We start from the raw sequence: 13855 nt of genomic DNA, 5'->3' as shown, positions 1-13855 counted from the left end.
ATTTGCTCCTCTCTTGGAAGAAGTCTAAGATGGGTATGTTGGGAAAAGTGAAAGTCATACTTTGGATAATCCTAATCAAGACAAGGAGCCTCAAAAGGTAGCCCATTTCGGGGAGGAACAAGTTTCTCTTAGAATTAATACCCAAAAGGATAGAGTTTTCTACAGCCAACAACAAGACTCTCCTATGTAAGATTCCTCCCCAGCCTCTAAAGATATCCAGCATCTTCCCCAGCCTCCCTAGCCTCTCAGCCTCTCAAGATATCCAGCATCTTCTCCTGTCATCAATTCCCTCTTCAAAAATATAAAAGATCTTGTTTCTACCTAATTTGGCCTAGAGAAAGAAAATATTCTAGAGAGAGAATATTCAGATTTTGAATATTTTTGGATAAAAAATATCTCTTCTTATTAAAATAAGTTTCCCTGAAACAGAAGTTCAAAAAGATTTTCAGAAGGTGCATTAGAAATTAAGTATAATTTATTCAAGAGGCCTTATCCTACGGGTCCAGATTTTTGAAAATTTTCAAATTAAGGTTTTGAAAGGCCAATCAAATTCATCCAAATGTATGAAGAAGATAAATAGAAGAAATAAAGAAAATCACCCCCAAAAATGAGTAAATACTCACATAAGATGAAGAGTGGACTACGGACCAAAGGAAAAGCTTAAAAAAAAGGATTTTTGACACCTCACAATCGGGATTCCCCCTCATAAATGAGGCGCCTACTTCACATGTGCAATTGAGTTTTAAATCTTCAAAAATTGAGATATTTCATCTCTCGTCTCTCCTAATTCAAGTCTAGTTCCAAAAAGTTAGCTCAACTGACCTAAAATGGTCAAAAATTGACCAAACTGATTTGGAAAATTCTAGAATCAGTTTGTTTGGTTAGGAGCTCAATTTTTCCTATAAATAGAAGCCTCCCCCTTTGTTGAAAAATAATAGTGCTTATGCACTGTTCCTCTACTCCTCCCAAGCCAAGAACTGTGAATTTATTAATAATTCACTAGTTTTTGACGTTTCCCTCTTCCAAAGATTGGTGGCCACTCTTGTTACAAACAAGAGTAGAACCCTCAAACCATCAAGCCAAAGGAAAGCTCCCAGAAATTATGTAAGTAGAGATCTTGTAATATTCTTTATTGATTTTTATGCTTTTCTAATTTTTATGATTGTTTGAAGTGATAAATGGACGCTATGCCTTGATCGAAAGGCTTTTCCCCTCTCTCTTCTTAGAATCAACCCTTCTTTATTCTAGTTAAGTGATAATTGTTGAAATTAAACTTTTTATAATGTTTTCTCTTTTATAAGTGAATTTTGATTAGTCTAGATTACTTTAAATCAATTAGAGTTAATTTTTAAGACAAATTAAGTAGAAAAATTTGAAAAATGGTCAGCCATACAAAGGAGGTTATGGCAAAATTTTTGGAAATAAGTATTATCTTTTATTATACTAAAAGAGTAATCCCTATCAAATCTATACTCTAAAAGTGTCATTTTCATGCATAGAAGATGCATATTGATTATTATTTTTTTATATGCATAAAAGAATAATTTTTTAATTATGAAAGTGTTACTTTCATCAAAATGGATTTTTATGCATAAAAGAATAATTTTTTTAATTATGAAAGTGTTACTTTCATCAAAATGGATTTTTATGCATAAAAGAATAATTTTTTTATTATGAAAGTGTTACTTTCATCAAAATGGATTTTTATGCAGAAAAGAATAATTTTTTTTATTATGAAAGTATTACTTCCATCAAAATGGATTTTTATGCAGAAAAGAATAATTTTTTTATTATGAAAGTGTTACTTTCATCAAAATGGATTTTTATGCTTAAAAGAATAATTATTTTTATTATGAAAGTGTTACTTTCATCAAAATGGATTTTTATGCATAAAAGAAATTTTTTTATTATTATGACAGTGTTACTTTCATCAAAATGGATTTTTATGCATAAAAGAATAATTTTTTTATTATGAAAGTGTTACTTTCATCAAAATAGATTTTTATGCATAAAAGAATAATTATTTTTATTATGAAAGTGTTACTTTCATCAAAATGGATTTTTATGCATAAAAGTAATTTTTTTAATTATGAAAGTGTTACTTTCATCAAAATGGATTTTTATGCATAAAAGAATATTTTTTTTTAATTATGAAGATGTTACTTTCATCAAAATAGATTTTTATGCATAAAAGAATATTTTTTTAATGAAAGTGTTACTTTCATCAAAATAGATTTTTATGCATAAAAGAAATTTTTATTATAAAAGTGTTACTTTTATCATTATGCATAAAAGAAATTTCTATTTATTATAAAAGAGTTACTTTCACCATTATTGATTTTATGCATAAAAGGATGCATAGAAGAAATTTTTTTATTGTGAAAGTGTTACTTTCACTAATATCGATTTTTATGCAAAAAAAAAGATGCATAAAAGAATTTTTATATCAAGATAAAAGTTCTCTTAATCCTATGACTAATTCCCATGAATATTGGTAAATGATTAGTTTTAAATTTAGTAAAGTAGTAATTGAAATATTACCATTTGATAAAAATAGTTCAAGAAGAACCGTTCCAGACTCAAAACCTGAATCAGATTTTGACCAAGACGTAATTCCTTCGTCAGTTTCAAGAAATGACGATGTGATCAGTTCCTGAATCTATACTCAAATCACCCACCGAATCTGAAACTAAGTTGAGACCTTTGATTTTGATCTAAGGATTAAGAATTCAAAATTCGAGAAATTCTGCTTGAGAATCCAGTCCTGTGATCTAGAAGTCTTGGATACGGAATTAAAATATACTCATTGTATTCAAAAGAAAATCAAAACTGAAAACTTGCCTGTTTTCTTAAAAGACTGTCTTACGCCAGAATGCTGGAGGGAGCATTTGGTATATGTGTTTTCTAAGGGAAGTTTGGTTGCAACAGTTGGCGGGGAGTGTTCAAGGGACAGCTCACGCGGCAAAGCCTGCCCAGGTCTTGTGACTAGCCTCGGTATGGTTAAAATGGTGCGCTTCCGGTACGATGGACGAGGGCCGACGAAGCGGTCCCTGAGTGAAGTGCCATGACACCTAAGGAGAATCCTGGAGGGTTCTGACCAGGAGATGCACGGGCTCGCGGTGTCGAGGACACCCATACGTATGTCGAGGAAGATATTATATGATGGACCAATGTTTATTATAATCTATTACTGGATCTCATTGTTGACCCGCTGGTCTCAACGGAGAGTCCAGAGTGATACTGTTTTGTGAGAAACAAAGACTCAATGGAAATTTTGAGTTATGACATGTGTAACCTGTAATTGTTTGTCAATGGATTGTTTTATAAGTTAAAGTTTAAAGAGGAGTGTGTGCGTATCTGTTTTCTAAAGCAAAAGTTAAGAAAGGCATTCAATTATGGGTGGGTGAGTACTTGTTTGGTTCTACTATTCCAGTGGTTGGGTGGCCCGGCTAACCCATGGGCCGGATGGGATAGGTTGGAATCATTAGAGTTTTAAAACAATAAAATTGATTAATAGGAATACGCTTAGAATTTGAGTAGTTAATTAGAATCTTGAAGACTTCTCTAAAGAATAAATCAACGGCTGTGCCTGATTCAATCCTTGATTCAATCAGGAAAAAGCATTGATTCCTTCAAGTTAAGTCTGTAATAGTTTCCCTTCTATCTGGTTTATTCAGATGAAGGCTACTTCAGTATCTTGAGCTCGTTAGGAAAATCCGTTAAGAAAATAAAAATGGTGGAATCGTCCCCGCTTTTTGGGCATGGGAAATTTTCCCGATTTCGGTTTTCGAAAGGACCACCAGCTTAGTCTCGTGCCCGGACATTCGACGGCGAGGCCCCGAGTGAGAAACCCTGCCCCACGTAAGAGAGATCTACTTCCGCTGCTACCATCCGAGAATCCGGTGCGCAGAGGGGGTAGCAAGATCTCACAGATGAGGACTTCATAGATAAAACTCAACACATTGATAATGAGTTTAAATCTTAGTTGGAAGCAGAATTTAAATCTCAGTTAGAAGCAGAAGATGTAGCAATGATGAAGAGAATGTCCCTTTCCCCAGCTAAACATCCTGAGGAGGGAGGTTTCTCTCCCTTCCTTTAAGTGCTAAGATGAAGAGGAAAAAGGAAAAGGTCGAGGAGGTATTGAGAACCTCTATGTCCACTAGGAAGCCCTCCAAAGCTAGTAAAAACGAATCATATAAACCTGCTCTCTTTCAATTGTAAGGGGCTCACTAACCCTGAAAGGGCAGTGGCCATTAACAGATGGATTAGAGACATGCCTCATGATTTTGACTTTCTGAATCTTCAAGAGATTAAAGTTGGGGGAACCAGCTTCATCATAATCTGCAAAGAATCTCAAAGAATGCTCAATGGTTTTTTACTAGTCATCATACCACAGGCAAAGGTGGGTCTGTAGAAAGTGGGAACATTCCATTCAGGATGCTTGGTCTAATGATCTGCACAGTTGGACAGTTGTTCGATTGGGGGAAACCTTTTAACTTTACAGTTGTTTCTATATACGCTTCTTGCTTGGCTAGCATGAGGGCTGCCTCTTGGTATTCTGTTAAATATAAAGTATCCCATTTTGATGGTGGGTGATTTTAACATGGTTGAATGGCAAGGTGATAGAAGTAGATTTCAGGGAAGAACAGTTAGTGGTCTTGAGAAGGCTAAATGTGAACTTCTGAAGATAGGAAAGGACCTCATAGACCTCTCCCCTAAAATAGGGTTCACCTGGTCTAATCTTCAAAGAGGTCACTATCATAGGGCTCAGGCGAGACTAGACAGACTCTATACCTCTAGAAGTCTGGCGGATATGTTCACGAATGTCAAGTGCTTTACAGACACTTCCCTCAACATCTCAGACCACTTTCCCTTGATCTGCAAACTTTCGGTGGGCCAAGCTAAAGGTAGGGCTGGATGGCCTCACCTGGACCCATCTCTGTTCCTACTACCGTGTGTGCAACAAGAGATAAAAGGATTCATATCAGATGCCTTTAGGCAATGTGTTTCCCCCTCCAAGGGATGGGCTATGCTGGTCAATAGGGTGCATACTATTTGCAAGGACTATAAGCTGAAAGCTGCTGCTATTCGTCTGAATCGTAGAGTGCAGATGTAGCATATCAACCATAATCTCACCAACCATTCTAGTGGTATAACTCTGGAAGCTATCATCCAGGCGGGTCATCAATGTCCACAGCACTAGTTGCGCTAGATATCTCAACACTCTCGACACATCGCAGTCTAAGTAAGCTCCTAAACTTGTGGAGTTTCTCTATGCCTAATGCCTTTGTGAAAATGTCAGCCACCTGATCCTCTGTGCTGACATAAACCAGATCTACATCACCTTCTAGAACCTTCTCCCTCACTAAGTGATAATGCACCTTGTTGTGCTTCATTCTAGAAAGGTATACTATGTTACTGGCTAATTGTATCCTACTCATGTTGTCATAATAAATTACAACTACCCTATCCATGGGCTCACTCATATCACCAAGTAGCTTCTAAAACTAAGCTACCCTCTAACTTAAAGGTTATCAAGTTGCAGTGAAGTTTAGATTTCTCTTTCCACTATATTGAGGCTTTTTTTTATTCATTCTATTTAATGTTTGTATCTAGATTTTAATGTTTATACTATTTGAACTTCCTATGTATGTGGACGGTTGAGTTCTTTGAAAATAGTACTGGTCACAACACCTCAATGTCACTTAGGTCAACTTGGACATGCAAGTATCCATTTTTAACTATCGTTGAAAATGCCAACTTTATACCATTCATCTCGATACTACTCTCACACACTCTTATAATGAAGTCATTCTCTATTTATAGGTTTATAAATAATGCATGCTAGCTTGCATGGAAGTCTAGAATCTTTCTGCTTCCCTTAGCTTCTCATGTGTGCATCTCCCACTCTAAGTGATGATGAGCAATTTTAATTGCTCATATCACTTATTACATCAAACATTGGCAACGCTCGATCTCTTGGCCTCTACTGTTTTTACATAATATGCACATTGCCTCCATGTTCCCAACCACCCATATAACATGGTATGTTTCTCCGTGCCCTCATTGCCATGAGTGCCTCTCAGGCTCTAAGTCATGATGATCAAAAACTTTATCACTTATTGGATCAAACATCGGCAACACTTATTAAAGAAACACTATAGCTAAGAAGAGAGAATAACAAAATAGATATATAACACGCTAAGAAATAGGATATGAACATAATGTAGTGTTAGGTTCTTGTTTGTAAAAAGGGTGTCTCTTAATATACAAGGTAGTGGGCAGAGATGTGTTAGTTACAAATGACTTATGTTACTTTCAAATAACTCTATAGTCACTAGGATGATCACATGTATCGTATACATGTGCATATGTGGTGTGAAAATACTTTTAACAACATCCTCTTCTATTGTTTCTTATTCATGTGTGTATGGCGAACCACCCATATGACTGCAAGAGTTTATCCTCACTCTCATTACAATGAGTGCTTCAACATAGAAAATTTTCCATTTCCAGAGTTCTTCTCTCCTTCATCCTCAAAACAAGTCTGTGTGTAATGATCTCTAACTAGAGTAGCTTGTTGATGCTTCCTATCAAACTCTTGGCTAATCCTTCCCATCCATCAATGCCATTTAGCATTGCACAACTATGTGTAGCCATATCAGTGGAGGATATATTTCTCAATTTAATATATTAGAGGAAGAAATGTCAAGAGTAATATCTTCAGTGATAGCTCGTGGTAAAGGTGATTGTCTAGGATGAGGGGATCCTGGGTTCGGAGCCCCACAAGCTCGAGGGGTTCACTATAAGTAAACCCTCTATATCACATGTGTTCAAGGCCTATTTTAAAAATCCCTTATCTATGAATTTTTCATGAATAAAGCATACCCTTTTTCTATTCAACCTATGAATACCCACTTTACATGGTACCCGCTTTACATGGTACCCTTTTGTATGTATAAAAAATGTATAAAAAATGGATTTTAAAAATGCCTTTTATTAAACCCATGTGCTACGCTTACATATTTATGAGTGAGCCCCCAGCCCCCCCCCCCCCCCCCCCAAGCCCACAAGGAGGTATACCTAGCTAAAATACGACCCACACTGAGGTGATAGCTCAAGTGGTTAAGGTTCTTTTTTAGGATGAGGAGGTCTTGGGTTCAAAACCCCACATGGTGCTTCCTTGATAGCATCGATTATGGGTGGATTAAAAAGTACCTAAAGGTGCGTAAGGCTAGATGAGAAAAAAAAAGAACATGGAAGCTCATAGAAAATGATCTCATATACAAGTCATCAATTATGGAACCTCTTCCATTTGTAATAAAATCCTCAATTTAGTTTCAACAATTTGTTGGAGAGACTTTTATTCATATTATGTGTAAAGCATCCATTGTTACATGCAATCCCTTCTAACTTAGAGGTTATCAAATTGGAATGTTGTTTAGATTTTTCTTTCCACTATATTGATGTTTTTTTATGTTCACACTATTTAATGTTTCTATGTAGCTTTTAATGTCTATACTATTTGATTTTTCTATTTATGTGGACAATTCAGTTCACTCTCAACTTCAAACATAGTACTGGTCTCACAACACCTCAACGTCGCTCATCTCAGCTTGTCTCAAGTTGGCATCCGAGTAGCCATTTTTAATTATATCATTGCCAACTACTTGAGGTACAAAAGTTAAAGGGGTACAAATTTCTACCACTAATTTTTATTACCCTAACACAATGTTGCAATGAAGTCATTATCTATTTATAGATTTACAAATAATGCAAGCTAGCTCACCATGGAAGCCTAGAATCTTTATACTTCCTTTAGCGTTTTCAGTTATGCATCTCTCGCTCTAAGTCAAGGTGAGCTATTTCAATTGCTCCAATTATTTATTACATCAAACATCAACAACACACTCAATCTTTTGGCCCCTATTGTTTTGAGACAATATTCACATTGCGTACATGTTTCAAACCACCCATATATAACACGATACATTTCCATTAGTGCCTCTCTCGTTGCTTTCTTTTTTCTATTTAGCTATATTAAATGTGTAGAAATACCCCTTTTCTCCCAAAAAGTTTTAAAAATTGAAATTAAATTTGAAATAAGAAATTAACAAAATTAATTTGAAAAACACACACACACACATAAATCAACGTGGACTTTTCACTATGACCTTATGCAACTAGATGAAATCCTAACCCACACCCTTTCACCTGCATGGACACACTAAAGGGGGGATAGATCTGTGGGTTCCAGGGCTACCGATGTGAGACGGTCATCTCACACTAAAGGGGGTGTTATTAGACTCACAAGAAACACTGAAAGGTAAGACTAGGAAAGATTATTGATATGTAAAGGTTTGCATATAAATAAGGTTCAGGGGATCTCAAATAGGAAATATCTAAGCAATGGTTAATAGGCATTAAAGTTAAAGTAAAAAGGGAAGTAAAAGATGCACAATGGAAGACCAAGGGACACAGAGGAGGGCACCTCATTCTAGGGGTGGTTAAAGAGGCATTGGTGAATGAATAGATAATGCTTATCCAATGAAAGGTCAAGGGGCTGAAGTTGGTAGGCCATGCGCCACTTAGGCCTATATAATCATGATTTTAGGATCTCTTTGGGATATGGTGGGGTGGAAAATCAAAGTACTAGTCTTACAAGTCCTCAAGCTTATAGCATTACATTGGTATCAGAGCAAAGTTCTTTCTCTTCGACAATGTTTCCATTAAGCTACTCATTGCTAACTCTTGTCCCTTCTCCTTAATCTCTTTTCTATTCATTTCCATAAGCTAATCCCTATATTTCTCAAATCTTCTCCATACAAAATACATCTTGCCTAATAAATTAGGAGTTCTACATGGAGCAAGTGGAGTACAAGACAACCTTGAAGGATCATTGAAGCAAATATCAACAAGGAGGAATCAACAAAATTTTTCTTCACATCATTAGGGACAATTTATAATTACCCACCCAAGTACTTAAGGTCATTGGGTTGTAGTGTTTTTGCTTTATAAGAAATTTTCCATTTTCTTGGGGTTAGAGTAAATGGCTTCTTAAGGTGGGAAGGATGAAAATGGTGAGAAGGGAGAAAACCTAATGTCCCCTATCTACATGGAAGAGGATATTACAAAACCAAATGAAAGAGATATGCAAGATTTAGACCTTAATGATTATGAGGATATGGAAATGAAGAAAATGAAAGAACAAATCTCTAATATAGAAAAAAAAATTGAGAAAATGATGGGATTTCTTAGCTCCTTGATGGGAGAGGAAAAGGATTGGGAGTAAAAGAAATATCTAAAAAATAACATTGGTGAGGGAAGGAAAAAAGCTCTAGAAAAAGGGCTGAACGAAACTATAATTGAAGAGGGTCACAAAACTAGAGACCAGGGTATAGTATTCAAAACTTCAAAGGCACCCACTTTTATTGGAGAAGGGAAGGAGAGAAATAAATATGGGTTCCATATTTTTCTATAAAAATGACAAGATTTAAATATTTTAAGAAATGTGCCTTATCACATAACCGCCCAAGGCAAATCTTATAAGTGGTGAATGAGTCGAAATCGGAAGGGGTGGGATAATTGTTCTATGGAACAAAAGAATTTAAATCTCACTCAATATATAGCTTGCTATAGAGAAATTATCTTAAAAATTAAAGCCATAGACTTGGGGGGTTAACTATATATAAACCCTCTGTATCACATGCATTCAAGGCCTACTTTAAAAATCCCTTATCTGTGAACTTTTCGTGAATAAAACACACCCTTTTTCTATTCAACCTATGAATCCCCCTTTAAATGGTACCCTTCTGTATGTAAAAATTTTATAAAAAGGAGATTGTAAAATCCCTTCTGATGAACCCACATGCTATGCTTACATATTTATGAGTGAGACCCCGAGGGCGTAGACAATTTTCAAAAAGCAAGAGGCTTCATCATCGGAGGCTTGAAAAGGGAGTACAAGAAGGAAGTTCGCTCCAAAGAGCTAAAAAACTTTGATGAGGCTATCAGATTTACAAAGAATTTTGACGATACCATGGGTAATGGTAATTGTAAAGAAAAATATAAGACTTTTTAATATAAGCCTCATGGAGAAAATTTTGGCTCTCAAAAAAGAAGTTGCTTGATCAACTCAAAGGTGCTAACTATTTTATTAAGATAGATTTAATGTCTAGATATCATCAAGTAAGAATTAGAGTTGATGATGTGCCAGAAACAATATTTAGGATATCTTTTGGGCACTATGAGTTTTTAGTTATGTCTTTTGGTATATCTAATGCTCTCGCTACTTTTACGACCATGAGGTGGTTTTTATTGATGATATACTAGTCTTTAGTCAAAATGAACAAGAACATATTGAGCACTTTAGAAAAGAATTTCAATTATTGAGGAAAAATAAATTATTTGATAAAAAATCTAAATGTGACTTCTTCCAAGAAGAAATGCAATATCTTGGACACATAGTGTTCGAGGAAGGGATTTATATGCATCTTGAGAAAGTTGAAGCTATATTGAGATGGAATGTAAGATTCCTCCCCAGCCTCTCAAGATGTCCTATAAATATCTTCCCCTGTAATCAATCCCCTCTTCAAAAATATAAAAGATCTTGTTTCTGCCTGTTTTGGCCTAGAGAGAGAAAATATTCTAGAGAGAGCTTTGACAGATTTTGAATATTTTTGGATAAAAAAATTTCTCATCTTATTAATATGAGTTTCCCTGAAACAGAAGTTCAAAAAGATTTCCAGAAGGTGCATTAGAAATCAAGTATTATTTGTTCAAGAGGCATTATCCTGAGGGTCAAGATTTTTTCAAAATTTTAAATTAAGGTTCCTATGGGCCAATAAGATCAATCCATGTGTGGGGTGGAGATAAATCCAATTTGTAAAAGAAAATACCCAAAAATGAGTAAATGCTCACATAAGATGAAGAGTTGACTATGTACAAGGTTTATAGTAAAAAAACTATGAGTAATATTTAAAAAATGAGATATTTTGGGTATAATGATTCCATTTTGACACATATGTAAGGAAGGGGAGTCCATTCAAGGAGGCGCCTACTTCACATGCTTGAATGAGTTTTAAACTCAAAAATAATGTGATATTTTTATCTCTCCTCTCTCTCGAATCAAAACCGAATCAAAAAGGAACCAAACTAGGTCCAAATCTAGTCCAAATTCAACCAAACTGAATCTGGAAAATTCTAGAAATCAGTTGGTCTTGGTTTCTCCTATAAATAGAACCTGAGTCCTTTGTAAAAAAATAGGAGAATTATACTATGCCAGAATGATGCTGAAATAATGATAATTTTTACTATTCTCTAAAATTCTCTCCAAATTGAAGAAATTGGAGCTTCCCTCCTTCTTCAATCTCCATTGGTGGCTCCATCAACATACCAAACCAATTGATTGGTTGGGGGCCTCTACCATGATCAAAGAATCAAGAAATTTGTAAGGTAAGGTAAAGTGTGAATTTTGATCTTTTTCCATAATTTCTCAATGTTTCTCTCTTCTCAACCCCTCTCAAGCTTGAGAAGCTTAATTGGAATGGCTTTTTAATGCTATTGAAGTTAATTGATGAATGGTAGTAAGAAAATACATAAATTTCTATTTATGCTTAATTTTAATGGTTATTATGATTTTTGTCTTCTCTAAGATGAAAATGATGTTATGCCTCATTGAAAAAAGGCATTCCCCTCTCTTCTTTAGTAAACCCAACCATTCTTTATCCTAGATGAATGATTAATGGATAAAATCAAGTTTTTCATACTGTTTCTCTTAAATAAGTAGAAATTGCTTACATTAGAATGAATTAAATACTCATGGTGAAATTCTAGTTGATTTTAGAAAGTTAAAAATTGAAAAATGGTCAGCCATACAAAGGAGGTTATGGTGAAATTTTCTAAAATTATGTAAAAATAAGTTTTACTTTTTTATTCTAAAAGTGTAATTCCTACTAAATTGGATTTATGCATGGATAGATGCATAAAGAATTTAAATTAATCCAAAAAGTGTTATTTTCATCAATTTTTTTATGCATAGAAAGATGCATAAAGAATTTTGTTTTTAATTCAAAAGAGTGATTTTCATCATAAATGATTTTATGCATAAATTAGATGCATAAAAGAAATTCTTTTATATTAAAAGAGTGATTTTCATCATAAATGATTTGTATGCATAAACATATACATAAAAGATATTTTTTTATATTAAAAGTGTGATTTTCATCATAAATGATTTCATGCATAAAGTAGATGCATAAAAGAAATTCTTGTATATTAAAAGAGTGATTTTCATCATAAATGATTTGTATGCATAAACATATGCATAAAAGATATTTTTTTATATTAAAAGTGTGATTTTCATCATAAATGATTTTATGCATAAATTAGATGCATAAAAGAAATTCTTTTATATTAAAAGAGTGATTTTCATCATAAATGAATTGTATGCATAAAAGATATTTTTTTATATTAAAAGTGTGATTTTCATCATAAATGATTTTATGCATAAATTAGATGCATAAAAGAAATTCTTTTATGTTAAAAGAGTGATTTTCATCATAAATGATTTGTATGCATAAACATATGCATAAAAGATATTTTTTTATATTAAAAGTGTGATTTTCATCATAAATGATTTTATGCATAAATTGGATGCATAGAAGAAATTCTTTTATATTAAAAGAGTGATAAATGATTTTATGCATAAAAGAAATTCTTTTATATTAAAAGAGTGATTTTCATCATAAATGATTTGTATGCATAAACATATGCATAAAATATAATTTTTTATATTAAAAGAGTGATTTTTATCATAAATGATTTTATACATAAATTAGATACATAAAACAAATTCTTTTATATTAAAAGAGTGATTTTCATCATAAATGATTTGTATGCATAAACATATGCATAAAAGATATTTTTTTATATTAAAAGTGTGATTTTCATCAATGATTTTATGCATAAATTAGATGCATAAGAGAAATTCTTTTATTCTAAAAGTGTAATTCCTACTAAATTGGATTTATGCATGGAAAGATGCATAAAGAATTTATTTTAACCCAAAAGTGTTACTCATCAATTTTGATTTTATGCATAGAAAGATGCATAAAGAAATCTATTTTTAGTTCAAAAGAGTTATTTTCATCAATTTTGATTTTATGCATGAGAAGATGCATAAAAGATCGAATTTTAATTCAAAAGTGTCATTCTCATTTAAAATGAATTTATGCATAGGAAGATGCATAAAAGATTGATTTTTATTTTGAAAGTGTTATTCTCCTTAAAATGGAATTCATGCATAAATAGATGCGTAAAGAAATCTTATATCAAAAATAAGAATTCTCTTGTATTCTATAAATAGATATGAGGATGTGAAATGAATCACATAGATAAAAATGAACGAAGAATGGATGTATAGATGTAGATGTATGGATATGGATATATGAATGTGGATGTGGAAATGGATGTATGAATGTGGATGTGGAAATGGATGTATGGATGTAGATTTGAATGTGGATGTATGGATGTAGATGTGGATGAGGATATATGAATGTGGATGTGGATGTATGGATGTGGATGTGGATGTATGAATGTGGATGTATGGATATGGATGTATGGATGTGGATGTGGATGTATGAATGTGGATGTGAAAATGGATGTGAATGTATGGATGTGGATGTGGATGTGGATGTATGGATGTGGATGTGGATGTGGATGTGAAAATGGATGTATGGATGTAGATGTATGGATGTGGATGTATGAATGTGCATGTGAAAATGGATGTATGGATGTAGATGTGAACATGGATGTATGGATGTAGATGTGGATGAGGATGTATGAATGTGGATGT

Source organism: Cibotium barometz, chromosome 61 (assembly GCF_041138505.1).
Source record: "Cibotium barometz isolate CiBa-2024 chromosome 61, ASM4113850v1, whole genome shotgun sequence".
NCBI classification, from domain to species: domain Eukaryota; kingdom Viridiplantae; phylum Streptophyta; class Polypodiopsida; order Cyatheales; family Cibotiaceae; genus Cibotium; species Cibotium barometz.
This window is presented reverse-complemented; position numbering follows the sequence as displayed.